The 27,595-nt window shown below is 45.2% G+C and overlaps 1 long non-coding RNA gene across 1 annotated transcript; it reads right to left on the minus strand.

The window, feature by feature from the left end:
* Window positions 1-411: 411 nt before the first annotated feature.
* LOC134341133 (uncharacterized) lies at window positions 412-26,155 on the minus strand. Its single transcript, XR_010016713.1, has 3 exons — window positions 26,111-26,155; window positions 17,189-17,221; window positions 412-551 (listed from the first exon to the last, which is right to left on the minus strand). It is a non-coding gene; the product is annotated as an uncharacterized LOC134341133 (long non-coding RNA).
* Between the last annotated feature and the right edge of the window lie 1,440 nt (window positions 26,156-27,595).

Raw genomic sequence — 27,595 nt, forward strand, 5'->3', positions numbered from 1 at the left:
CTCAATTCCTCTTTGTGTGAAGATTGTCATATGTGGTGAGTACGTGTTATGTGATTGTGCGATGTAAGCCTTCCCCCTGAAGTTCCCGTGTCTCCTGGGGATTATTGCAGTGGGGCAAGATTATCTCTAGACCACATCCAACTATCTCATTCCTTCAGTCTGCCTTATTTCCCCATATCTCTAACTGTCTACTGCTCTGTCACCCATCTCCCTCCCTCCCCCAACCCCCTCCACCATCTCCCTTTCCCACTCTACCGCCCCCACTCCCTCCCTCCCTCCCTCCACCCCCTCCCTACTTCCTCCATGCTCTCCTCCCTCCCCCCACCCTCTCCTCCCTCCCTCCACCCCCTCCCTACTCCCTCCATGCTCTCCTCCCTCCCTCCACCCCCTCCACCCTCCCTCATTCTCTCTCTATCTCCCTCCCATCCCACAGTCTGAAGCTGAGCATTTGCAGTCACTGTTTCATTGAGCGTGCGTGCGGTTTGCTTCCTCTGATTTCTGGACAGCTAGATGAGGTTGCCAGGGAGAACCAGCCATGCTTCCACGATATACTGCAAAGCAAAAGAGGGGAACAGTTACTGGCTGAAAGTTCTCAGGTCCCTATTTGATTGCTTCTTTTTTGTTTTGGACTGAATTTGAAAGATAAATCGGCAATCCAAATATTGCCATCCTTGTCTTCTGCTTGGGAACATGTTGTCCTGAATCATGTCCGAATGCTCTTTAAATGACTCCCACTTGTTAGCTGTGGACCTAAGCCAATCTACTCTCTTCAGCTCCTGCGTAAAACCATTGCAATGAGCCTTTACCCACTTTCCCCGAGATCAATAAATATCTGAAAACTTAGAGCTCTGACCTCTGCCCAACTGGTCCATGCAAGCTAGTCTCACTTACCAGCATTTGGCCCATAATTTTCCATTCATGTACTTGTCCAAATGCACTGGCTTCAATCACTTGTTTGCCAGCTCATTCCACACACTGACCACCGTTTGGATGAAAATGTTACCCCAACATATTCTGGTTAGAGTGATGGTCAAGGCTGATAGGACCTTGGATAAGAGAGATATTGAGGCCCACACTAGGAATGAGAAGGCATGGGTTCATTACAGGCAGCTGAGATCAAGTGAATTCCTGTCGGAGTATAGGGGGAGAAGGGAAGTTCTCCACAAGGAAATCAAGACATATAATAGCGTTTGCAGAGAAGATTAAGAGAATCCCAAGAGATTTTATGCTGCGTTAGGGAACTGAAGCTGGAGCTGGATGAAGTCTGTATCAGGAGTTACCGGGAGGCTGACAGGTTTATAGACAGGAGTTACCGGGAGGCTGACAGGTTTATGGACAGGAGTTACCGGGAGGCTGACAGGTTTATAGACAGGAGTTACCGGGAGGCTGACAGGTTTATAGACAGGAGTTACCGGGAGGCTGACAGGTTTATAGACTGGAGTTACCGGGAGGCTGACAGGTTTATAGACAGGAGCTACTGGGAGGCTGACAGGTTTATAGACAGGAGTTACCGGGAGGCTGACAGGTTTATAGACAGGAGTTACCGGGAGGCTGACAGATTTATAGACTGGAGTTACCGGGAGGCTGACAGGTTTATAGACAGGAGCTACCGGGAGGCTGACAGGTTTATAGACAGGAGTTTCGGCGAGGCTGACAGGTTTATAGACAGGAGTTACCGGGAGGCTGACAGGTTTATAGACAGGAGTTACAGGGAGGCAGTCACACCTAGGTTTCAGGAGGCAGGTAGCTGAGTGACTGTCAGGAGAGGGAAAGGCAGATCGTGTGAAAGACCCCTGTGATCACTCCACTCAATAACTTGGCACACTTGTTTATGTCCTGATGAAGAGTCTTGGCTCAAAATGCCAACTGTTTATTCCTCTCCATAGATGCCACGTAACCAGCATTGTGTGTGTTGCTCTGGATTTCCAGCATCTGCAGGGTCTTGTGTTTCGGATTATACTGCTGGGAGGGTTAACCATCCAGTGGAAAGCCATAGCGGCCAGGTGTCTGGGAGTGAGTCTGTCTCTGTGGCTCAGAAGGGAAGCGGGGAGAAGAGGAGAGTGGTAGTGATAGGGGATTCAATACCTACAAAAACAAACAGGAAATTCTGAAAATGCCTTCCGGCTGGTATGTTGACTCCCAGTTGTCAGGGCCAGAGATACCTAATCGAGTCCATAGCATTCTTAAGGAGGGAGGGTGAGCAGCCAGATGTGGTGGTACATTTTGGTGCCAACAACATAGATGGGAAAGGGATGTTGTCCTAAAGAGCGAATATCAGGAGTTAGGAAAGAAGCTGAAAGAGGGCCTGAATGGTCGTAATCTGCAGATTACTGCCTGAACCACAGGCCACTGTGGTTAAGAATAGCATAATTTGCAGATGAATGAGAGGCTCAGGGAAAAGAGGCAAGACTGTGCAGGTGAGTGACGTAGAGCGCCAAAGGTTAAAAAAAAACACCATATACAGCGGGCAGTGGAGTGAGAGGGAGCAGAGTGGGACGGCTTTGGCTCAACAGGCTTCAGCGTGAACAGGCAGAGGCCAGGGTAGGTTCCGGTAAGTTTTGCTTTGTTTGTTTTGAGTAGAGAGAATGCCAGGCAGGATGTTGGAATGCTCCTCTTGCAGGATGTGGGAAGTCAGGGAGCCCTCCGGTGTCCCTGACAACGACACCTGCAAGAAGTGAATCCAGCTGCAGCTCCTAACAAACCGCGTTAGGGAACTGGAGCAGGAGCTGGATGACCTCCGGATCATTCGGGAGAATGACGTGTTTATAGATAGTAGCTACAGGGAGATAGTTATGCCAAAGGAGCAGCACACAAGACAGGTTACACCTGAACTACAAGGGGACCAATATCCTTGCAGGGAGGTTTGTTAGTGCTTTTGGGGAGGGTTTAAACTAGATTTGCAGGGGGATGGGAACCAGAGTGCCAGAGCAGATAGTGGAGTGGGGGTGAAAATAAATGATGTTAAAAGTTCATGCAAAGTCACAAATAGCAGGGTTGTGTGGTGGTAATAATCTTCTGTGGTGTGTCTATTTCAATGCAAGGAGTATTGTGGGGAAGGCTGATGAGCTGAGGGTGTAGATTGACACATGGAATTACGACATTATAGCCATTAGTGAAACTTGGCTACAGGAGGGGCAGGACTGGCAGCTTAATGTTCCAGGGTTCCGATGTTTCAGATGTGATAGAGACAGAGGAATGAAGGGAGGGTGGGTGGCATTGCCAGTCAGGGAAAATGTTACAGCAGTGCTCAGGCAGGACAGATTAGAGGGCTTGTCTACCGAGGCCATATGGGTGGAGCTGAGAAACGGGAAAGGTAAGACTGCGTTAATGGGGTTATATTATAGACGACCCAATAGTCACTGAGAATTGGAGGAGAAAATCTGCAGAGAGATAGCAGACAACTGCAGGAAACATAAAGTTGTGATAATAGGGGATTTTAATTTTCCACATATTGATTGGGACTCCCATACTGTTGAAGGTCTAGACAGGTTAGAGTTTGTAAATGTGTTCAGGAAAGCTTTCTAAATCAGTATATAGAGGTACCAACTGGAGAGGATGCAATATTAGATCTCCTGTTAGGAAACGAGTTAGGACAGGTGACGGAAGTGTGTGTAGGGGAACACTTTGGTTCCAGTGCTCATAACACCATTAGTTTCAACTTGATCATGGATAATAATAGATCTGGTCCTCGGGTTGAGGTTCTAAACCGGAAAAAGGTCAAATTTGAAGAAATGAGAAAGGATCTAAAAAGCGTGGATTGGGACAGGTTGTTCTCTGGCAAAGATGTGATTGGTAAGTGGGAGGCCTTCAAAGGAGAAATTTTGAGAGTGCAGAGTTTGTATGTTCCTGTCAGGATTAAAGGCAAAGTGAATAAGAATAAGGAACCTTGGTTCTCAAGGGATATTGGAACTCTGATAAAGGAGAAGAGAGAGATGTATGACATGTATAGGAAACGGAGTAAATAAGGTGCTCGAAGAGTGTAAAAAATGCACAAAAATACTTAAGAAAGAAATCAGGAGGGCTAAAAGAAGACATGAGGTTGCTTTGGCAGTCAAGGTGAAGGATAATCCAAAGAGTTTCTACAGGTATATTAAGAGCAAAAGGATAGTAAGGGATAAAATTGGAAATTGGCATGGAGTCAATGGAAATAAGGTAAACCAGTAGTGAGTTCATGGAACCTATACAGATTGAAGAGGAGAAGGTGCTTGCTATCTTGAGGCAAATCAGAGTAGATAAATTCCCAGGACCTGACAGGGTATTCCCTTGGACCTTGAAAGAGACTGGTGTTGAAATTGCAGGGGCCCTGGCAGATATATTTAAAATGTCGGTATCTACGGGTGAGGTGCCGGAGGATTGGAGGATAGCTCATGTTGTTCCGTTGTTTAAAAAAGGCTCTAAAAGTAATCTGGGAAATTATAGGCTGGTAAGTTTGACGTTGGTAGTAGGTAAATTATTGGAAGGGGTACTAAGAGATAAGATCTACAAGTATTTGGATAGACAGGGACTTATTAGGGAGAGTCAACATGGCTTAGTGCATGATAGGTCATGTTTAATAAATCTATTAGTTTTTCAAGGAGGTTACCAGGAAAGTGGATGAAGGGAAGGCAGTGGATATTGTCTACATGGACTTCAGTAAGGTCTTTGACAAGGTCCCGTATGGGAGGTTAGTTAGGAAAATTCAGTCGCTAGGTATACATGGAGAGGTGGTAAATTGGATTAGACATTGGCTCGATGGAAGAAGCCAAACAGTGGTAGTAGAGAATTGCTTCTCTGAGTGGAGGCCTGTGACTAATGGTGTGCCACGGGGGTCAGTGCTGGGTCCATTGTTATTGTCATCTATATCAATGATCTGGATGATAATGTGGTAAATTGGATCAGCAATTTTGCTGATGATACAAAGATTGGAGGTGTAGTGGACAGTGAGGAAGGTTTTCAAAGCTTGCAGAGGGATTTAGACCAACCTGGAAAAATGGGCTGAAAAATGGCAGATGGAGTTCAATACAGACAAGTGTGAGTTATTGCACTTTGGAAGGACAAACTAAGGTAGAACATACAGGGTAAATGGTAAGGCACTGAGGAGTGCAGTAGAACAGAGGGATCTGGGAATACAGATACAAAATTCCCTAAAAGTGGCATCACAGGTAGACAGGGTTATAAAGAGAGCTTTTGGTACATTGGCCTTTATAAATCAAAGTATTGAGTATAAGGGTTGGAATGTTATGGTGAGGTCGTATAAGGCATTGGTGAGGACGAATCTGGAGTATTGTGTTCAGTTTTGGTCACCAAATTACAGGAAGGATATAAATAAGGTTGAAAGAGTGCAGAGAAGGTTTACAAGGATGTTGCCGGGACTTGAGAAACTCAGTTACAGAGAAAGGTTGAATAGGTTAGGACTTTATTCCCTGGAGCGTAGAAGAATGAGGGGAGATTTGATAGAGGTATATAAAATTATGATGGGTATAGATAGAGTGAATGCAAGCAGGCTTTTTCCACTGAGGCAAGGGGAGAAAAAAACCAGAGGACATGGGCTAAAGGTGAAGGGAGAAAAGTTTAAAGGGAACATTAGGGGGGGCTTCTTCACACAGAGAATGGTGGGAGTGTGGAATGAGCTGCCAGATGAAGTGGTAAATGCGGGCTCACTTGTAACATTTAAGAAAAACTTGGACAGGTACATGGATGAGAGGTGTATGGAGAGATATGGTCCAGGTCCAGGTGCAGGTCAGTGTGACGAGGCAGAAAAATGGTTTGGCACAGCCAAGAAGGGCCAAAAGGCCTGTTTCAGTGCTGTAATGTTCTATGGTTCTATGGCTGAAGGGTTGAAATAGGTGACAGAGTTTCAGATTTGTGGAGGCAAAAGAGGTGGGGGCTTGGCACTGTTGATCAGAGATAGTGCCATGGCTACAGAAAAGGACGAAGTCATGGAGGGATTGTCTACGGAGTCTCTGTGGGTAGAAGTTAGGAATAGGAAGTAGTTAATAACTCTACTGGGTGTTTTTTATAGACCATCCAATAGTAACAGGGACATCGAAGAGCAGAGAGGGAGACAGATTCTGGAAAGGTGTAATAATAACAGGGTTGTTGTGGTGGGAGATTTCAATTCCCCAGATATTGATAGACATCTCCTTAGAGCAAAGGGTTTAGATGCGGTGGAGTTAGTTAGATGAGTTCAGGAAGGTTTCCTGACACAATATGTAGATAAGCCTACAAGAGGAGAGGCTGTACTTGATCTGGCATTGGGAAATGTACCTGGTCAGATGTCAGGTCTCTCAGTGGGAGAGCATTCTGGAGATAGTGATCACCATTCTATCTCCTTTACCATAGCACTGGAGAGGGATAGGAACAGACAAGTTAACAAAGTGTTTAATTGGAGTAAGGGGAAATATAAGACTATCATGCAGGAACTTGGAAGCATAAATTGGGAACAGATGTTCTCAGGGAAATGTACGGAAGAAATGTGGCAAATGTTCAGGGGATATTTGCATGGAGTTCTTCATAGGTACATTCCAATGAGACAGGGAAAAGATGGTAGAGTACAGGAACCATGGTGTAGAAAGGCTGTTGTAAATCTAGTGAAGAACAAAAGCCTGCGAAAGGTTCAAAAGACTCGGTAATGATTGAGATCTAGAAGATTATAAGGCCAGCAGGAAGGAGCTTAAGAATGGAATTAGGAGAGCCAGAAGGGGCCATGAGAAGGCCTTGGTGAGCAGGATTAAGGAAAACCCCAGAGTATTATTCATGTATGTGAAGAGTAAGAGGATAAGACGTGAGGGAATAGGACGAATCAAGTGTGACAGTGGAAAAGTGTGTATGGAAGGGGAGGAGATAGCAGAGGTACTTAATGAATACTTTGCTTCAGGATTCACTGCGGAATAGGATCTTGACGATTGTAGGGATGACTTACAGTGGTCTGAAAAGCTCCAGCATATAGATATTAAGAAAAAGGATGTTCTGGAGGTTTTGAAAAGCAGAAAATTGGATAAGTCACCAGGACCGGACAAGATGTACCCCAGGCTACTGTGAGAGACGAGGGAGGAGATCACTAAGCCTTTGGCGATGTCTTTGCATCATCAATGAGGATGGGAGATGTTCCGGAGGATTGGAGGGTTGTGCCTGTTATTCCCTTATTCAAGAATTCAAGAGATAGCCCAGGAAATTATAGACCAGTGAGTCTTACTTCAGTGATTGGTAAGTTGATGGAAAAGGTCCTGAGCGGCAGGATTTGTGACATCTGGAGAGGCATAATGTGATTAGGAATAGTCAGCATGGCTTTGTTAAAGGCAGATCGTGCCTTACGAGCCTGATTGAATTTTTTGAGGATGTGACTAAACACATTGATGAGAGTAGAGCAGTAGATGTAGTGTATATGGATTTCAGCAAGGCATTTGATAAGGTACCCCATGCAAGGCTTATTGAGAAAGTAAGGAGGGGTGGGATCCAAGGGGACACTGCTTTGTAGATCCAGACCTGGCTTGCCCACAGAAGGCAAAAAGTGGTTGTAGACGGGTTATATTCTGTATGGAGGCCAGTGACCAGTGGTGTGCCTCAGGGATCTGTTCTGGGACCCCTACTAAATACCAAATCAAGTACAGTCTCTCCTTTTGTAGGCTTATTTACATTTTGTATCAAGAAACCTTCCTGAACACACTTAACAAACTCCACTCCATCTAAACCCCTTGCTTTTGGGAGATGCCAATTGATATTTGGGAAATTAAAATCTCCCATCACGACAACTCTGTTATTATTACACCCTTCCAGGATCTGTTTCCCTATCTGCTCCTTGATATCCCTGTTACTGTTGGGCGGCCTATAAAAAACACCCCGTAAAGTTTTTGACCCCTTCCTGTTCCTACGACGAGGAGAGGCGGAGGACAAGCTAGCTTGCAGTTAGTCTTTACAATGTCTCCTGAGACGGTGATGTGCCTCTCATGTGAGATGTGGCAGTCTTGGGGGAACGCCCCTCTCCCGCAGAGTCACATCTGCCAGAAGTGCATACGGCTGGGCGATCTGGATGACCGTGTAAGGAATCTGGAGCAGCAGCTGGATGACCTTCGACTCATAAAGCAAAATGAGGCAGTCATAGATGAGAGCTACAGGGAGGTAGTCACACCTAGGCTGTCGGAAGCAGGTCATTGGGTGACAGTCAGAGGGGGGAAAGCGAAGGTGAGCAGACAGGTAGTGCAGAGCACCCCTGTAGCCATTCCCCTGAATAATAAGTTTACCGTCCTGGATACTGTTGGCGGGGATGACTGACCAGGTGTGAGCCACGGTGGCAGGGCCTCCGGCACTGAGTCTGACCCTGTGGTGCAGAAGGGTGGGACGGAGAAGAGGAGAGCTGTCGTCATTGAAAACTCTATAGTCAGGGGAGCAGACAGGAAATTTTGTGGATGTGAGAAGGACACCCCCATGGTTTGTTGCCTCCCGGGTGCCAGGGTCCGGGATGTCACGACATCCTGGTATGAGAGGGAAAGCAACCAGAAGTCATGATACATGTTGGGACCAACGACATAGGCAGGAAGAGGGATGAGGTCCTGAAGTGTGAGTTTCGGGAATTAGGCAGAAGGCTGAAGAACAGGACCTCAAGGCTGACGTTCTCAGGATTGCTGCCAGTGCTACGTGACAGTGATGGTAAGAATTGGAGGAGATGGCAGTTGAATGCGTGGCTGAGGAGTTGGTGCAGGGAGCAGGGTTTTAGATTTTTAGATCATTGGGATCTCTTCTGGGGAAGGTGGGACCTGTACAGATTGGATGGGTTGCACCTGAACTCGAGGGGGAGCAATATCCTGGCAGGTAGGTTTGCTAGCATGGTTCGGGAGGGTTTAAACTAATTTGCAAGGGGGATGGGACCCAGAGCGATAGAGCAGTGAAAGAAGTGCATGGAGTAAAGCCAGATCTAACATACAGAGAGGCTTTGAGGAAAGAGAAGCAGAATAAATGGTGTAAAGACAGTAAGGTAGAAGGGCTGAAATGTGTGTACCTCAATGCAAGAAGCATCAGGAACAAAGGTGATGAACTGAGAGCTTGGATATATACATGGAATTATGATGTTGTGGCCATTACAGAGACTTGGCTGGCACCAGGGCAGGAATGGATTCTCAATATTCCTGGATTTCAGTGCTTTAAAAGGGATAGAGAGGGTGGAAAAAGGGGAGGAGAGGTGGCATTACTGGTCAGGGATACTATTAGAGCTACAGAAAGGGTGGGTAATGTAGCAGGATCCTCTTTTGAGTCAATATGGGTGGAAGTCAGGAACAGGAAGGGAGCAGTTACTCTACTGGGGTTATTCTATAGGCCCCCTGGTAGCAGCAGAGATACAGAGGAGCAGATTGGGAGGCAGATTTTGGAAAGGTGCAAAAATAACAGGGTTGTTATCATGGGTGACTTTAACTTCCCTAATATTGATTGGCACCTGATTAGTTCCAAGGGTTTAGATGGGGCAGAATTTGTTAAGTGTGTCCAGGATGGATTCCTGTCACAGTATGTGGACAGGCCGACCAGGGGGAATGCCATACTAGATCTAGTACTAGGTAAGGAACCGGGTCAGGTCACAGATCTCTCAGTGGGTGAGCATCTGGGGGACAGTGACCACCGCTCCCCGGCCTTTATAATTATCATGGAAAAGGATAGAATCAAAGAGGACAGGAAAATTTTTAATTGGGGAAAGGCAAATTATGAGGCTATAAGGCTAGAACTTGCGGGTGTGAATTGGGATGATGTTTTTGCACGGAAATGTATTATGGACATGTGGTCGATGTTTAGAGATCTCTTGCGGGATGTAAGGGATAAATTTGTCCCGGTGAGGAAGATAAAGAATGGTAGGGTGAAGGAACCATGGGTGACAAGTGAGGTGGAAAATCTAGTCAGGCGGAAGAAGGCAGCATACATGAGGTTTAGGAAGCAAGGATCAGCTGGGTCTATTGAGGAATATAGGGAAGCAAGAAAGGAGCTTAAGAAGGGGCTGAGAAGAGCAAGAAGGGGACATGAGAAGGCCTTGGCGAGTAGGGTCAAGGAAAACCCCAAGGCATTCATCAATTATGTGAAGAAAAAAAGGATGACAGGAGTGAAGGTAGGACCGATCAGAGATAAAGGTGGGAAGATGTGCCTGGAGACTGTGGAAGGGAGCGAGGTCCTCAATGAATACTTCTCTTCGGTATTCACCAATGAGAGGGAACTTGATGGTGAGGACAATATGAGTGAGGTTGATGTTCTGGAGCATGTTGATATTAAGGGAGAGGAGGTGTTGGAGTTGTTAAAATACATTAGGACAGATAAGTCCCCGGGGCCTGACGGAATATTCCCCAGGCTGCTCCACGAGGCGAGAGAAGAGATTGCTGAGCCTCTGGCTAGGATCTTTATGTCCTCATTGTCCACGGGAATGGTACCGGAGGATTGGATTGGAGGGAGGCAAATATTGTTCCCTTGTTCAAAAAAAGTAGTAGGGATAGTCCGGGTAATTATAGACCAGTGAGCCTTACGTCTGTGGTGGGAAAGCTGTTGGAAAAGATTCTTAGAGATAGGATCTATAGGCATTTAGAGAATCATGGTCTGATCAGGGACAGTCAGCATGGCTTTGTGAAGGGCAGATTGTGTCTAACAAGCCTGATAGAGTTCTTTGAGGAGGTGACCAGGCATATAGATGAGGGTAGTGCAGTGGATATGATCTATATGGATTTTAGTAAGGCATTTGACAAGGTTCCACACGGTAGGCTTATTCAGAAAGTTAGAAGGCATGGGATCCAGGGAAGTTTGGCCAGGTGGATTCAGAATTGGCTTGCCTGCGGAAGGCAGAGGGTGGTGGTGGAGGGAGTACATTCAGATTGGAGGATTGTGACTAGTGGTGTCCCACAAGGATCTGTTCCGGGACCTCTACTTTTCGTGATTTTTATTAACGACCTGGATGTGGGGGTAGAAGGGTGGGTTGGCAAGTTTGCAGACGACACAAAGGTTGGTGGTGTTGTAGATAGTGTAGAGGATTGTCAAAGATTTTAGAGAGACATTGATAGGATGCAGAAGTGGGCTGAGAAGTGGCAGATGGAGTTCAACCCAGAGAAGTGTGAGGTGGTACACTTTGGAAGGACAAGCTCCAAGGCAGAGTACAAAGTAAATGGCAGGATACTTGGTAGTGTGGAGGAGCAGAGGGATCTCGGGGTACATGTCCACAGATCCCTGAAAGTTGTCTCACAGGTGGATAGGGTAGTTAAGAAAGCTTATGGGGTGTTAGCTTTTATAAGTCGAGGGATAGAGTTTAAGAGTTTAATGATGCAGCTCTATAAAACTCTGGTTAGGCCACACTTGGAGTATTGTGTCCAGTTCTGGTCACCTCACTATAGGAAGGATGTGGAAGCATTGGAAAGGGTACAGAGGAGATTTACCAGGATGCTGCCTGGTTTAGAGAGTATGCATTATGATCAGAGATTAAGGGAGCTAGGGCTTTACTCTTTGGAGAGGAGGAGGATGAGAGGAGACATGATAGAGGTGTACAAGATAATAAGAGGAATAGATAGAGTGGATAGCCAGCGCCTCTTCCCCAGGGCACCACTGCTCAATACAAGAGGACATGGCTTTAAGGTAAGGGGTGGGAAGTTCAAGGGGGATATTAGAGGAAGGTTTTTTACTCAGAGAGTGGTTGGTGTGTGGAATACACTGCCTGAGTCAGTGGTGGAGGCAGATACACTAGTGAAGTTTAAGAGACTATTAGACAGGTATATGGAGGAATCTAAGGTGGGGGCTTATATGGGAGGCAGGGTTTGAGGGTCTGCACAACATTGTGGGCCGAAGGGCCTGTACTGTGCTATACTATTCTATGTTTTATGTACTAACCTCCACCCACAGAGACTCCGTAGACAATCCCTCCATGGCGTCCACCTTTTCTGCAGCCGTGACACTATCTCTGATCAACAGTGCCATGCCCCCACCTCTTTTGCCTCCCTCCCTGTCCTTTCTGCAACATCTAAAGCCTGGCACTTGAATTAACCATTCCTGTCCCTGAGCCATCCAAGTCTCTGTAATGGCCACTACATCATAGCTCCAATTACTGATCCACGCTCTGAGCTCATCCACTTTGTTCACAATACTCCTTGCGTTAAAATAGACACATATCAAACCGTACGTCTGAGCGCGTCTCTTCTCTATCACCCGCCTATCCTCCCTCATACACTGTCTCCTAGCTTTCTATATTTGTGAGCCAACCGCCTCTTCCTCAGTCTCTTCAGTTCGGTTCCCACCCCAGAACAATTCTAGTTTAAACTCTTCCCCAGTTCACAAACTTCCCTGCCAGGATATTGGTTCCCTTGGGGTTCAAGTGTAACCTGTCCTTTTTGTACAGGTCACACCTGCCCCAAAAGAGGTCCCAATGATCCAGAAATCTGAATCCCTGCCCCCTGCTCCAATCCCTCAGCCACACATTTATCCTCCACCTCATTCTACTCCTATACTCACTGTCGTGTGGCACAGGCAGTAATCCAGAGATTTCTACCTTTGTGGTCCTGCTTCTCAACTTCCTTCCTAACTCCCTAAAAGAGGTCTTTTTTCAGGACCTCTTCCCTTTTCCTACCTATGTCTTTGGTAGCAAATTACAAGTGTATTTGGCAGGAACAAGGGAGAGTTAATTGGAAACGGCTATTTTTGGCTGATTCGACATCGGACATGTGGAGGGTATTTAAAGAACAGCAAATTGCACAGAATCCAGGACTGGACATTCCAGGGAGAAGTAAGGACAAGAATGGCTAGGTCAGACAAACCTAGATGTTGATGGGGTGGTGAACTTAATCAAGAGGGAAATAAAATCGTATGTAAGGTTAAAGAAACTAAAGTCAAACAGAGACTTGAGGATAATAAGGAAGTCAGAAACCAATTTAAGAAGGGAGTTTGGAGAGCCAGCCTTAGCCATAAAAAAGTAGGATTAAAGAGAATCCCAAGGCATTCTACGCATTCATCAAGAGCAAGAGGAGAACCAGTGAGGTGGGAGGACCACTTGAGGATAAAGGAGGGAACATGTGCTTGGATGTGGAGGATGTAATGAGTACTTGCATCAATATTTATCAAGGAGAAGGAGAAGGATAAGGAGATCAGTGTAGATTATGATAATATGACAGGGCATTTCAAAATAATAAAAAAATGTCCTAGATATGAGTATGCTGAGTCTCTTAACATTGTTAGCAAGACCCCCAGACCTGATGGAATAAACCCAGAATATTGAGAGAAGCAAGATATTAGATTGCTGGTGTCTTGACCAGTAGTTTCATGATGCCTCTAGTCCCAGGAGAGGTCCTGGACACTGGAGAGAGGCTAATGTCATTGCATTATTCAAAAAGGGAAATGGGGATAGTCCTGGAATCTATAGACTGGAGAGCCTCAGTGGTAGGGAAGAGACTAGAAAAGATTCTTTGGGATAGGATTTATGAGCAATTTGAAAACCAGTGGTTAATTAGGTATAAACAGCACAGCTTTATGCGAGGTAAATCATATCAAACTAACTTGATTTTCTCAAGGAGGTGATGAAGGGGATTGACGAAGGTAGAGCTGTGCATGTTTGCTGACATGGAAAGCCTTTGACAAGATGCTTCACGGGAGTTTGATGCAGGAGATTAAGATGTATGAGATCCATGGTGAATTAGCTTGCCCACTGAAGACAGAGGGTAGTGGTCAATGGGACTTACTCTGGCTGTACTCTGCAGGGATCTGTACTAGGTCTATTTATATCTACATGTAAATCACCTGGATGTAACCATGAGTGGATGGGCGAGTAGGTTTGCAGATATGAATAACATGGGATACTGGGAAAGGATACAACGGGATATATATAGGTTGCAGATATGAATAGTGAAATTGCAAATGGTGACCATTGGAATTTGGCCAATGGTCAAATGGTGACCATTTCAGAGACAATGGCCACAACTGCCTGGCCTTTACTGTATGGGAAAGTATTTAATTGTGGCGCGTAGCCAAGTGGTTAAGGCGTTGGACTAGCGATCTGAAGGTCGTGAGTTCGAGCCCCAGCCGAGGCAGCGTGTTGTATCCTTGAGCAAGGCACTTATCCACACAGGGCTCCAGTCCACCCAGCTGAAAATGGGTAGTGGCAAAATGCTGGGGGTTAACATTATGATAGACTGGCGTCCTATCCGGGGGGAGTCTCATACTCTCAGTTGCTTCACACCACGGAAACTGGCATAAGCACCCGCCTGATGATCCTATAAGGCTCGGGACAGACTTTAACTTTAAAGTATTTAGTTGGGGGTAGAGGAAGGTTATGATACCATTAGGCAGGAGCTGGAGAGCTAAACTGAGAATGGGTATACTCAAGAAAATGCACATCAGAAATGTGGAGATTGTTTAGGGGGCACTTGCTGGGGTTTCTGGATAGCTTTCCTCATTGAGATAGGGAAAAGATGGTAGGGTGAAGGAACCATTGTTGACAAGAGATGTGGAACATTCAGTGAAGATGAAATGAAGAAAGAAGCTCTTAAGGTTTAGGAAGCAAGGCTCAGACAGGGCTCTACTGAGTGACAAGGTAGCCAGGAAGGAGCTGAAGAATAGGAAGAGCTACAAGGGGCATGAGAAGGCCTTGCTGAGTAGGATTAAGGAAAACCCCAGGAAGAACAGGAGGATGGCCAAAGTGAGAGTAGAACTGATCAGGGATAGTAGAGGATACATGTACCTGAGTCGGAGGAGGTAATTAATGAATACATTACTTCAGTATTCACAGCTGAAGTTTGTGAAGACAATATAAAACAGGTGGAGACACTTGAATATGTGAATGCTAAGAAAGAGGTTGTGCTAGAATTTTTGACAAACATTAGTATAGATAAGTCCCGGGATGGATGTAATATTCCCTAGGTTACTATGAGAAACGAGGAAAGAGAGTGCTGCACCTTTGGAAATAATCTTTGAGTCCTCATTAGCCACAGGAGTAGCACCAGATGATTGGAGGGTGGCAAATGTTATTCCTGTCTTCAACAAAAGGTGTAGGGATAACCCTAGGAATTATAGACCTGTGATAGGTAAATTACTGGAGAAGATTCTTAGAGACAGGAATTACAACCATTTGGAGAAACACAGTATGATTTGGGATAGTCAACATGGCTTTGTGAGGGGTCTCACGAGCCTGATTGAATTCCTTGAGGATGTGGCGAAGGACAGTGATGAAGGTAGAGCAGTGAACATGGTGAACATGGATTTTAGTTCGGCATTTGATAACATTCCCCATGTTAGGCTCATTCGGAAAGCCAGGAGGCATGTAATCCAGGGATACCTGGCTGTGTGGATACCGAATTGGCTTGCCATAGAGTGTGGTTGAAGATGGAGCATATACTGCCTTAGTGACCATTATTGTTCCAGAGGGATCTGTTGAGGGTCCCCTGTGTTTGTGATTTTTATAAGCTCTTGGTTGATGAAATGGAAGGGTAGGTTAGTAAGTTTACAGACGAAATGAAGATTGGTGGTGTTGTGGATAGTACAGAAGGTTGTAATGGGACATAGACAGGATGTAGAGCTGGGCTGAGAAGTGGCAAATGGAGTTTAATCCAGGAAAGTGTGAAGTGATACTCTTTGCAAGTTTGAACATGAAGGCAGAATTCAGAGTTTTTCCCAGGGCAGAAAGAGCTGAAATGAAGTGGGATAATTTTAAGGAAATTGGAGTAAAGCAGGGGTCCCCAACCTTTATCGCACCGCGGACCGGTTTAATATTAACAATATTCTTGCGGACTGGCCAACTGGGGGTGGGGGGGAGGATGTTCAAGTAGGGTTAATCTGACCTCAACATGTCTTTTACAGTTAGGGTTGCCAACTTTCTCACTCCCAAATAAGGGACAAGAGTAGCAGTCAAATCCTGATGAAGGGTCTTGGCCTGAAACGTCGATTGTACCTCTTCCTATAGATGCTGCCCGGCCTGCTGCGTTCACCAGCATTTTTTGTGTGTGTTGACGGGACACTTGTGTTTACCCCGAGAAAGACTACCATGACCATGAAGCCTTGTGCGGGCACCTGTGTGCGCATGCGCCTATGAACGCATATGTGACGTGCGCATGCGTGTACCTGCCAATCTTTTCCCCCCACATATCGGTTTTGGCTTAATTTTCCCGACTGCACTGTACATACATTATTTCTACTTTATATAGGCTGTGTATTTATCATATCATTCCTGCTTTTACTATATGTTAGTGTTATTTTAGGTTTTATGTGTTATTTGGTATGATTTGGTAGGTTATTTTGGGGTCTGGGAACGCTCAAAAATTTCTCCCATATAAATTAATAGTAACTGCCTCTTGCTTTACACCATTTCGGCACAAAAGGTTTCATAGGAACACTCTACCTTAGCGGGGGAAATACGGGACAAGGGCGGTCCCGTATGGGACAATCCAATTTACCCAATATACGGGATGTCCCGGCAAATACGGGACAGTTGGCAACCCTATGTTCAAGTTCAACAGTGCGTGACAGGGAATGAGGAAAGGTGCAGCTGACTCATATCGTTTCCTTGCGGACCGGTAGCAGATGCTTTGCGGCCCGGTGGTTGGGGACCGTTGGAGTAAAGTATAAGGGGGATGTCAGAGGCAAGATTTTTTTCCACACAGAGAGTGGCAACCCTGCCAAGGATGGTGGTAGAGGTAAAGACATTTAAGTGACTTTTAGATATACATAAGAATGATAGAAAGATAGAGGGGCTATTTATGAGGGAAGGGTTAGATTGACCTTAGAGTTGGTTGAAAGTTCAACACAACATCACAGATCAAACAGTCTGTACTGTGCTGTAATGTTCTATGTTCTATGTTCTGAATGTGACCATTGCCGTGTTGGAGATTGGGAGATCAAATGTACAGGGGTAATACACTGCTAATAGCAAGACCCTTAATAGCGATGTTGTTCTGAGGGATTTTGGAGTCTAAGACAATCGCTCCCTGAAGAGGTTACACAGGTTGATAGGTGGTAAAGAGACACGTGGTATGCTCGTCTTTATTAGTCGAGGAATTCTTTTCAGAAACTGGGATGTTGTTTTATTAAACTGCATCTGGATTATGGTATTCAGTTCTGCTTATAGGAAGGATATCAAGGCTTTGGAGAGGGTGAGAAGAGGTTTACATGCATTGAAGGTGAGAGATGATATTAAGAGCAGGAGTAGCCTGGATGTTCATGTTTCCAGACCCTTCCTCAGGAATCAAGGAGCTGGCATTTGTTTTCAGGTAATAATACTCACAGAGTGGTGTTCAATGCTCCCGCTGTGTGATCCCTGTGAACAAAGAGGAAAATGAAGATTACCAGGAGTGGACTGACCCAAGAGATGATAGCAGGACCAGGAGGGATTGATGAAGACCCTTTAGAAACGTGGAGTGTTGATAAATTCACAAACTGACAGTTACAACCACTCCTGGGTGAACAAAACCCACACGTACCCACCATATAGGTGATGAGGAACAGGAGGCTATTCAGCCCGTCGGGTCTGCTACAGCTCAAAGGTGGAGCTTCCTGTTCTGTCTCACTCCTCTCTTCCCACAGTCCTGTAATGCTTTCCCCGTCCAGTCCATTTCAATGTTCCTGTGAATCTTTTCCCATCTCTGTCCAGGTAGCAATCCCAAACTGCAACAGTCTCTGCCCAGAGGGTTTAATTAGTTTGGTAGTGGGATGGTAACAGAGAACCAGATCAGGAAGTGGAGGGGTTGTGAGGCAGGAAGATGGCAGGACCAAAGCGAGGGAATAGAGAAGATGGGAATGATGGGTTGCAGTGTGGTTATTTAAATGCTGGGAGTACTATGGATGATGGGGACGAAAGAGCATGCATCACCACATAGAACTGACTGTTAAACAGACTTGGTTGAGGCTGGAACAAGTCTGGATGCACACTGTTCTGGAGTTTCGAGGAAATCTTAATAGTGTTGATTACTGATTTAATTAGTTCAGCAGAACATTGTGGGCTGAAGCAGGGACTTTTCTGTACTCTTCTAAGTTCTGTAAAATATTTTCGATTCCTGCCAGCGCTATTTCCTACGGTCACCCTCCTTCCTGCCACCCTTTCCCTATTCATTCTCCCTTTAACCTGCTCTGCTCCAGAGTTGAAAATGACTTCTCTAGGCTTGTCCCATAAAGCCTGAAGGATAGTAGAGAATACTAGTAGAGGAAACGTGAACCTGGAGTCGGAGGAGGTAATTAATGAATACTTTGCTTCAGTATTCACAGCTGAAGTTTGTGAAGACAATGTAGAACAGACAGAGACACTTGAATATGTCAATGTTAAGAAAAATGACAAATAACAATGGACCCAGCACTGATCCCCGTAGCACACCACTAGTCACAGGCCTCCACTCTGAGAAGCAATTCTCTACCACCACTCTTTGGCTTCTTCCATTGAGCCAATGTCTAATCCAATTTACCACTTCTCCATGAATACCTAGCGACTGAATTTTCCTAACTAACCTCCCATGCGGGACCTTGTCAAAGGCCTTACTGAAGTCCATGTAGACAATATCCACTGCCTTCCCTTCATCCACTTTCCTGGTAACCACCTCGAAAAACTCCAATAGATTGGTCAAACATGACCTACCACGCACAAAGCCATGTTGACTCTCCCTAATAAGCCCCTGTCTATCCAAATGCTTGTAGATTCTGTCTCTTAGTACTCCCTCCAATAACTTACCCACTACCAACGTCAAATTTACTGGCCTATAATTTCCCAGATTACTTTTTGATCCTTTATTAAACAACGGAACAATATGTGCCATTCTCCAATCCTCCGGCACCTTACCCGTGGACACCAACATTTTAAATATATCTGCCAGGGCCCCTGCAATTTCAACGCTAGTCTCCTTCAAGGTCCGAGGGAATACCCTGTCAGGTCCTGGGGATTTAACCACTTTAATTTGCCTCAAGATAGCAAGCACCTCCTCCTTTTCAATCTGTACGGTTTCCATGATCTCAGTACTTGTTTCCCTCAATTCCATAGACTTCATGTCAGTTTCCCTACTAAATACAGACGCAAAAAACCCATTTACGATCTCCCCCATTTCTTTTGGTTCCGCACATAGCCGACCACTATGATCTTCAAGAGGACCAATTTTATCCCTTACAATCCTCTTACTCTTAATATACCTGTAAAAGATCTTTGGATTATCCTTCACTTTGACTGCCAAGGCAACCTCATGTCTTCTTTTAGCCCTCCTGATTTCCTTCTTAAGTATTTTCTTGCACTTCTTATACTCCTCAAGCACCTTATTTACTCCCTGCTTCCTATACATTTCATACAACTCCCTCTTCTTCTTTATCAGAGTTGCAATATCCCTTGAGAACCAAGGTTCCTTATTCCTATTCACTTTGTCTATAATTTCCACATCCTCTCTTTGGCTTTTATGTTGGCTTTGACTTCTCTTGTTAGCCACAGTTGTGTCATCTTGCCTTTAGAATATTTCTTCCTCTTTGGGACATATATATCCTGTGCCTTCAGCATTGCTTCCAGAAATTCCAGCCATTGCTGCTCTGCTGTCATCCCTGCCAGTGTTATTTTCCAATCAATTCTTGTCAGCTCCTCTCTCATGTCTCTGTAATTCCCCTTACTCCACTGTAATACTGATATATTTGACTTTAGCTTCTCCTCCTCAAAATCCAGGGTGAATTCGATCATATTATAATCAGTTTTCCCCTAACAAGTTATTTCAAGTGTTCTATTCATTGCACGACACCCAATCCCACAGTAGCTGATGCCCTCGAGGGCTCTACCACAAGCTGCTCTCAAAAGCCATCTTGAAGGCTTTCTTGAAACAGCTCCTCCTGGAATCCTGCTTCAACCTGATTTTCCCAATCAACCTGCATATTGACATCCCCCATGACTGTTGTAACACTGCCCTTTTGGCATGCATTGTAATTTGTAGTCCACATCCTTACCACTGGTTGGGGGTCTGTATATAACTCCCATCAGGGGCTTTTTACCCTTGCAGTTCCTCAGCTCTATCCACAATGATTCAACACTTTCTGACCCTATGCCACCTCTTTCTAATGATCTGATTTTAATTTTTTAACAAAAAGATCAACGCCAGCCCCTCTGATTTCCTGCCTGTCCTTTGGAAGTAGCTGTCCTTGGACATTAAGCTCCCAGCTTTCAACCTCTTTCACCAATGATTCAGTGATGCCTACAACATTGTATATGTCAATCTGTAACTGTGCTGCAAGTTCATCTACTTTATTCTGTACACTGCATGCATTCAAATATAACACTTTCAGTCCTTTTGCTTCTGTCCACTTTTTATGTTGTATCTCAACCTGTTGAAGAGTATCCAAAGCAACTACATGAAGACCAGGAGGATGAGTAGAGTGAGGGTCAGAGTGATCTGGAACAAAGGGGGAAGTGTGCTTGGAGTTGGGGCAGGAAGGTGAGCTCCTCAATGAATGTTGTGCTTCTGTATTTATTAGTGAGAGGGACTTTGACAAATGTGAGGTCGATGTAGAACAGGCTGATATGCTGGAACATGTTGACATTAAGAAAGAGGACGTGCTAGAACTTTTGAAAAACATTAGGGAAGGTATATGCCTGGGCCTGATGGGATGTACCCCAGTTTACTGTGAGAAGCAAGGGAGACATTGCTATACACTTGGCCGTGGTCTTTTCGTTGTCACTGTCCACAGGAGTAGTGCCAAAGGTTTTGAAGGTGATAAATGAAATTCCTTTCTTCAAGAAAGGTAACAGGGATAACCCTGAGAATTATAGACCAGCGGGTTTTATTTCAGTGGTGGGCAAGCTTTTGGAGAAGATTATTACACACAGGATTTGCAAGCATTTGGAGAAGTATAGTCCGATTAGGGATGGCCAACATGACTTTGTGAGGGGCAGGTTGTGCCTCACAAGCCTGATTAAATTCCTCGAGGAAGTGAGAAAACATATTGATGAAGTCAGAGTGGTTTACGTGGTGTATGTGGATTACAGCAAGGCATTTGACAAGGTTCCCAGTGGTAGGCTCATTCAGGAAGTTAGGAGGCATGGGATCTGGGAAACCCGGCTATTTGGATTTGTCTGCAGAAGACAGAGAATGGTAGTGAATGGAGTGTATTCTGTCTTGTGAAAGGAGATTGATCATGTTCATCAGGGATCTGTTCTGGGACCTCTGCTTTTAGTGATTTTTATAAATGATTTGGATGAGGAACTGGGTTAGCAAGTTTGCAGATAAGATGAAGCTAGGTGTTGTTGTGGATAGTGTAAAAGGTTACAACGAGACACTTCCTAAGGTTGTCATAGCCAGGGGTGGTAGTGGGGATAAGCTTTCACTACCTATAAAGTACTCCAAATGTCCTGCGACTCTAACAGCCCCTGACGACCAAGACCAACTCTTGGCCTTCACGTGTGGCTTAGCTACTAGGCCCAGCAGAACTGTTTCTACTGACAAGAGAAGGGGCAAAGATGGACCATTGGCGCCTCAAAACCAGTTGCTTTGGGCAGGTGGGCTCGACAGCCTTGGACAGCAGCCTGTCTAGGAGAAGGAAAACTCTGATTTTAAACCCCCGCTGCCTTGCGGCCCTACCCACCCATGGGAAAGGTTTCAGGAGTAAACCCCGAGGAAGAAATCCAGAGCCTGGGTACCTAAGGCAGTTTGATGTTGTTTACAACTTCACTCTGGCAACCTCTGCGACGATACTGGTGCCAAACTGTATCAGCACTTGCCCTTCCCTTAGACTACATCAGTGACGTGGAGAGGGGGAACCTGCTGCATGGGCACAGCCGGTTCTTCAAATCTTCCCACCAAGGGAGAGGACACAGTCCACCAGAGGCGTAAACCCATGATCCACTGGGATCGATGGCTGCCTACTTCTACAAGACATTGATAAGATGCAGAGTTGGGCTGAGAAGTGTCGGATGGAGTTCAGTCCATAAACATGTAAAGTGATGCACTTTAGAAGTTTGAACTTTAAGGCAGAATACAGGGTAATGTCCACAGATCCCTGAAAGTTGCCTCACAGGTGGATAGGGTAGTTAAGAAAGCTTATGGGGTGTTAGCTTTCATAAGTCGAGGGATAGAGTTTAAGAGTCGCGATGTAATGATGCAGCTCTATAAAACTCTGGTTAGGCCACACTTGGAGTACTGTGTCCAGTTCTGGTCGCCTCACTATAGGAAGGATGTGGAAGCATTGGAAAGGGTACAGAGGAGATTTACCAGGATGCTGCCTGGTTTAGAAAGTATGCATTATGATAAGAGATTAAGGGAGCTAGGGCTTTACTCCTTGGAGAGAAGTATAGTCACTGTCTTGCCTTCTTTATAACTGCATCGATATGTTGGGACCAGGTTAGGTCCTCAGAGATCTTGACACCCAGGAACTTGGAACTGCTCACTCTCTCCACTTCTGATCCCTCTTTGAGGATTGGTATGTGTTCCTTCATCTTACCTTCCTGAAGTCCACAATCAGCTCTTTCGTCTTACTGACGTTGAGTGCCAGGTTGTTGCTGTGACACCTCTCCACTAGTTGGCATATCTCACTCCTGTACGCCCTCTTGTCACCACCTGAGATTCTACCAACAATGGTTGTATCGTCAGCAAATTTATAGATGGTATTTGACCTATGCCAAGCCACATAATCATGGGTATAGTGAGAGTAGATCAGTAGGCTAAGCACACACCCCTTCGGTGTACCAGTGTTGATCGTCAGTGAGGAGGAGATATTATCACCAATCCTCACAGACTGTGATCTTCCAGTTAGGAAGTCAAGGATCCAATTACTGAGGGAGGTACAGACACCCAAGTTCTGTAACTTATCAATGAGGATTGTAGGAATGATGGTGTTAAATGCTGAGCTATAGTTGATGAACAGCATCCTGATTTACGTGTTTGTATTGTCCAGGTGGTCTAAGGCCATGTGAAGAACCATTGAGATTGTGTCTGCCGTTGATCTACTGTGGCGAAAGGCAAATTGCAGTGGGTCCAGGTCCTTGCTGAGGCAGGAGTTCAGTCTAGTCATGACCAACCTCTCAAAGCATTTCAACACTGCAGACACGAGAAAATCTGCAGATGCTGGAAATTCAAGCAACACACACAAAATGCTGGTGGAACGCAGCAGGCCAGGCAGCATCTATAGGAGGAAAGCACTTCTTCCTATAGATGCTGCCTGGCCTGCTGAGTTCCACCAGCATTTTGTGTGTGCTGCTCAACCCTGTAGATGTGAGTGCTACTGGGTGATCGTCAGTAAGGCAGATCACATTATTCTCCTAAGGTACTGGTAAAATTGTTGCCTTTTTTGAAGCAAGTGGGAACTTCCGCCCCTAGCAGTAAGAGGTAGAAAATGTCCTTGAATACTCCCGCCAATTGGTTGGCACAAGTTTTCAGAGCCTCACCAGGTACTCCATCGGGACCTTCCAACTTGCGAGGGTCACCCCCTTTAAAGACATCCTAACATCGGCCTCCGAGACAGAGATCACAGTGTCACCGGGTGCAGCAGGGATCTTCACAGATGTAGTTATATTCTCCCTTTCAAAGTGGGCATAGAAGGCATAGAGTTCATCTTGTTGTGAAGCATCGTTGCCATTCATGCTACTGGGTTTTGCTTTGTAGGAAGTAATGTCTTGCAGTTCCTGCCAGAGTTATCGTACATCCGATATCGCCTCTAACCGTATTCGAAATAGTTCCATCACCCTTGAAATAGCCCTCTGCAAGTCATACCTGGTTTTCTGGTACAGACCTGGGTTGTCAGCTTTGAACACCTCAGATCGAGCCCTCAGCAGACAACGTAGCTCCTGGTTCATCCACGGCATTTGGAGGGTTTAATGGAGATTTATAAGGTAGCTTGTTTCATCATGCCTGGAGCATTCTGATGGGTGAGATGGTGGAAGCAGATGCAATAGTGATGTTTCAGAGACATTTTGACAGGGAATGGACACAAACCACATTCAGGCAGGTGGGATTAGTTTGAATCGGTCAGCACAGACCTGGTGGCTGGGGAGTCTGTTTCTCTGCTGGACTGTTCTATGTTCCACTAACTTTTTTTTAACCAGAGTTAATCTGCTTCAGCTGTTCACTCTCAATACATCTGCAGCTCTCCATTATCATTTGTTTGATTTCTTGCCAATTCATAAATCTCCAGTAGAATTGCTCCTGTCTCAGTCTGTTGAGGACTCTCATTAGGTTCAGCTAAAGCTTTCCTGCTGTAAATATACAAAGCTACTTGAATAATTGCATCTCAGGTCTCGTTCCTTATCTTCACCTTGGCATTCCTGGGCTCAAGATAAAACTGACCAAGTCTCTCTCCATAATTGAAGCTCAGACAACATCATGGAGAATCTCCTCTGTGCCCTCAAGGGTATGTTCCACCCCACCATCAGTGGATGAACAGGAGATGCTGCTTCATGAACACATCATCTGTCATTAAATATAGACCAGCATCTGGGCCATGCCACCTTCTCACAGCTACCACCAGACAGGGAGTACAGAACCCAGGGTATATCCTCTTCTCATTCTTACCTTGGGAAGGAGATTCAGAAACCTGAAGGCACACACTCTGTGATTCAGGAACAGCTTCTTCCCCTCTTACATGGACATTGAATCCATCAACACTACCTCACTTTATTTAACATACATTATTTCTGTTGCTGCACTGTTTAAAATCTATTCAATATATATACACTTATTGTAATTGATTGCTTGATTTATTTCTAGATTCTCATGTATTACATTGACCTGCTGCTGCTAAGTGAACAAATTTCACCACATATGCTGGTGATATGAAACCTGATCCTGATTCTGAAGTCCCACACCTCCAGGTTCAGGACAGCTACTTCCCCTTAACCATTCAGTTCTTCAACCAACTGGCATCATCTGAATTGCTACCTTAGCAAAGCAACAATGCTACTTTCGACTTGGGTTTCGTTCCAAATGTGTTCTTTCCTATAAAAATAGTACACGTTTTCCCTGTGAATGCCGTGAATCTGATGCTATGTGGCTATGATGCTGCTGTGGCTAAATTCTTCATCGCTCCTGTGCATACAGTACTTGTGTAGATGGCAATAAACTTGAATGTGACGTTCTCTATACACCCTGGGACCTACCAATCACACTGCCTTGATCTCACTCATACTCCCAAAATGCAACAGCATTTCAATGCTATCTGCCATTTGTCAGCCCATTTCCCTGGCAGATGTGGGAGATCAGGTAGCAGTCTAGTGACCCTGACAGCTTTGGCCATAGAAGCTGCACATAGTTACACCACTTCAGACCCTGTGGATCATTTGGAGCATTGAGGACCATACAGGAGGGAGAAAATGTTACAGACAGGTGTTTCAGGAAGGTGGTCACACCCAAGGTTTGTTGAGGTAAGGAGGTGTCAACTGGTAGATTAGGATTCTCCTATGAACATCCCTTCGCTAATGGATATGCCACTTTGGATAATGTTGTGGGAGCACCTTCTCAGGGGGAAATGACAGCATCGCTTGGATCAGGGGCAACAAGACTGGCTCTGTTGTACAGCTGGGTAAAGCAGGGACTCAACATCACGTCCCTGATCCTATACCCTAGATATAGGATAGCTATATGGACAGGAAAGGAATGGAGGGTTATGGGCTGAGTGCAGGTTGGTGGGACTAGGTGAGAGTAGCGTTCTGCATGGACTAGAAGGGCCGAGATGGCCTGTTTCCGTGCTGTAATGGTTATATGGTTAAGGCAGATATTGATAGCAGGGGAATTGCAGGGATTATCGTTTGAAAAATAACACGGGGAAGGGCACACGGAAGATAACTTGGGGAGAGTGAACATAGATTTATGGAAGGGAAACTATGTTGACGAATCTGCTGGAATTTCAATGGGAACGAGCTCAGTTAATGTGGTATATTTGGGAGCAGATGGATTCCTGAGACGGCAGGTTTATCCTGTGAGGAGAGATGAAGCAGTCTGCGCATGTTCACTTTTCTGGAGGACAATGAGATGTGACCTCACAGAGACAGGAACATTCATTGTGGGAATCGGCAGGGTACATGTTGTGTGGAGGATGGAGACACACAAGTATTCCTTCTCCTTGCAGGTAATGATTGTTCTGAGTTCTCCACTGGGAGGAGTTGGGAGTTCAGTCACGGAACAGAATATACTGATATATTCAGTATATTCAGCAGAGATCGGGATATCAACGGAAGCCGGGGCTACTTTATATTTAGGAGCATACTCACACATTGATTCCTGTTACCATTTATGGTACACCGTTCAATCACACGCTGTGGGAAAAAAAGAGAAAAGAAAGTGATGGCTACCAGGAGTGGACTAATACATAATTGAACATTGAACAGAGAAATCTTAGCTTGCTGAATCTTTTCTGAGAAAACATGATCCATACAGTATCTTGGTAAATCTCCACATCTTACCTGAATTGAACACAAAGATCTAATCAGCATTTTATAGAGTTGCAATGTTACCTTGAGACTCTTGAACTCAATCCCCCAGCTAACGAAGGCCAACACAACATACATTTGTTAACCACGCTATCATCTTACATGGCAAATTTGTGGGACCTATCGATTTAGACCCGAAGACCACTCTGTTTCTCCACAATGCTGAGAATCCTACTGGATCATATCCCTTTTGCCAATCAACTTTCCAGCTCTTAGCTTCATCTCTCCCCCTCCTGTCTTCTCCGATCATTTCGGATCTCCCCCTCCCCCTCCCACTTTCAAATCTCTTACTATCTCTTCTTTCAGTTAGTCCTGACGAAGGGTCTCGGCCCGAAACGTCGACTGTACCTCTTCCTAGAGATGCTGCCTGACCTGCTGCGTTCACCAGCAATTTTTATGTGTGTTGCTTGAAATTCCAGCATCTGCAGATCTCCTCACGTGTGTCCTATTTTGATTAGTCTTACCAAAATGTAGCACCTCACATTTATCAGCATTAAACTCCATCTGCCATCTTTCAGCCCACTCTTCTAACTGGCCTAAATCTCTTTGCAAGCTTTGAAGACCAACTTCATTATCCACAACTCCACCCATCTTAGTATCATCTGCATACTTACTAATCCAATTTACCAGCCCATCATCCAGATCATTAATGTATATGACAAACAACATTGGACCCAGTACAGATCCCTGAGGCACACCACTAGTCACCGTCCTCCAATCTGACAAACAGTTATCCACCACAACTCTCTGGCATCTCCCATCCAGCCACTGCTGAATCTATTTTACTACTTCAATATTAATACCTAATGATTGAACCTTCCTAACTAACCTTCCATGTGGAACCTTGTCAAAGGCCTTACTGAAGTCCATATAGACAACATCCACCACTTTACTCTCGTCAATTTTCCTTGTAAGCTCTTCAAAACATTCAAATAAGATTTGTCAAACATGACTTTCCACGCACAAAGCCATGTTGACTGTTCCTAATCAGACCCTATCTATCCAGATAATTATATATACCATCTCCAAGAATACTTTCCATCAATTTATCCACCACTGATGTCAAACTCACAGGCCGATAATTGCTAGGTTTACACTTAGAACCCTTTTTAAACAATGGAACAACATGAGCAATACGCCAATCCTCCGGCACCATCCCCGTTTCTAATGACATTTGAAATATTTCTGTCAGAGCCCCTGCTATTTCCACACTAACTTCCCTCAATGTCCTAGGGAATATCCTGTCAGGACCCGGCAACTTATCCC

The sequence above is a fragment of the Mobula hypostoma genome (genome assembly GCF_963921235.1).
Source record: "Mobula hypostoma chromosome 5 unlocalized genomic scaffold, sMobHyp1.1 SUPER_5_unloc_5, whole genome shotgun sequence".
NCBI lineage: Eukaryota > Metazoa > Chordata > Chondrichthyes > Myliobatiformes > Myliobatidae > Mobula > Mobula hypostoma.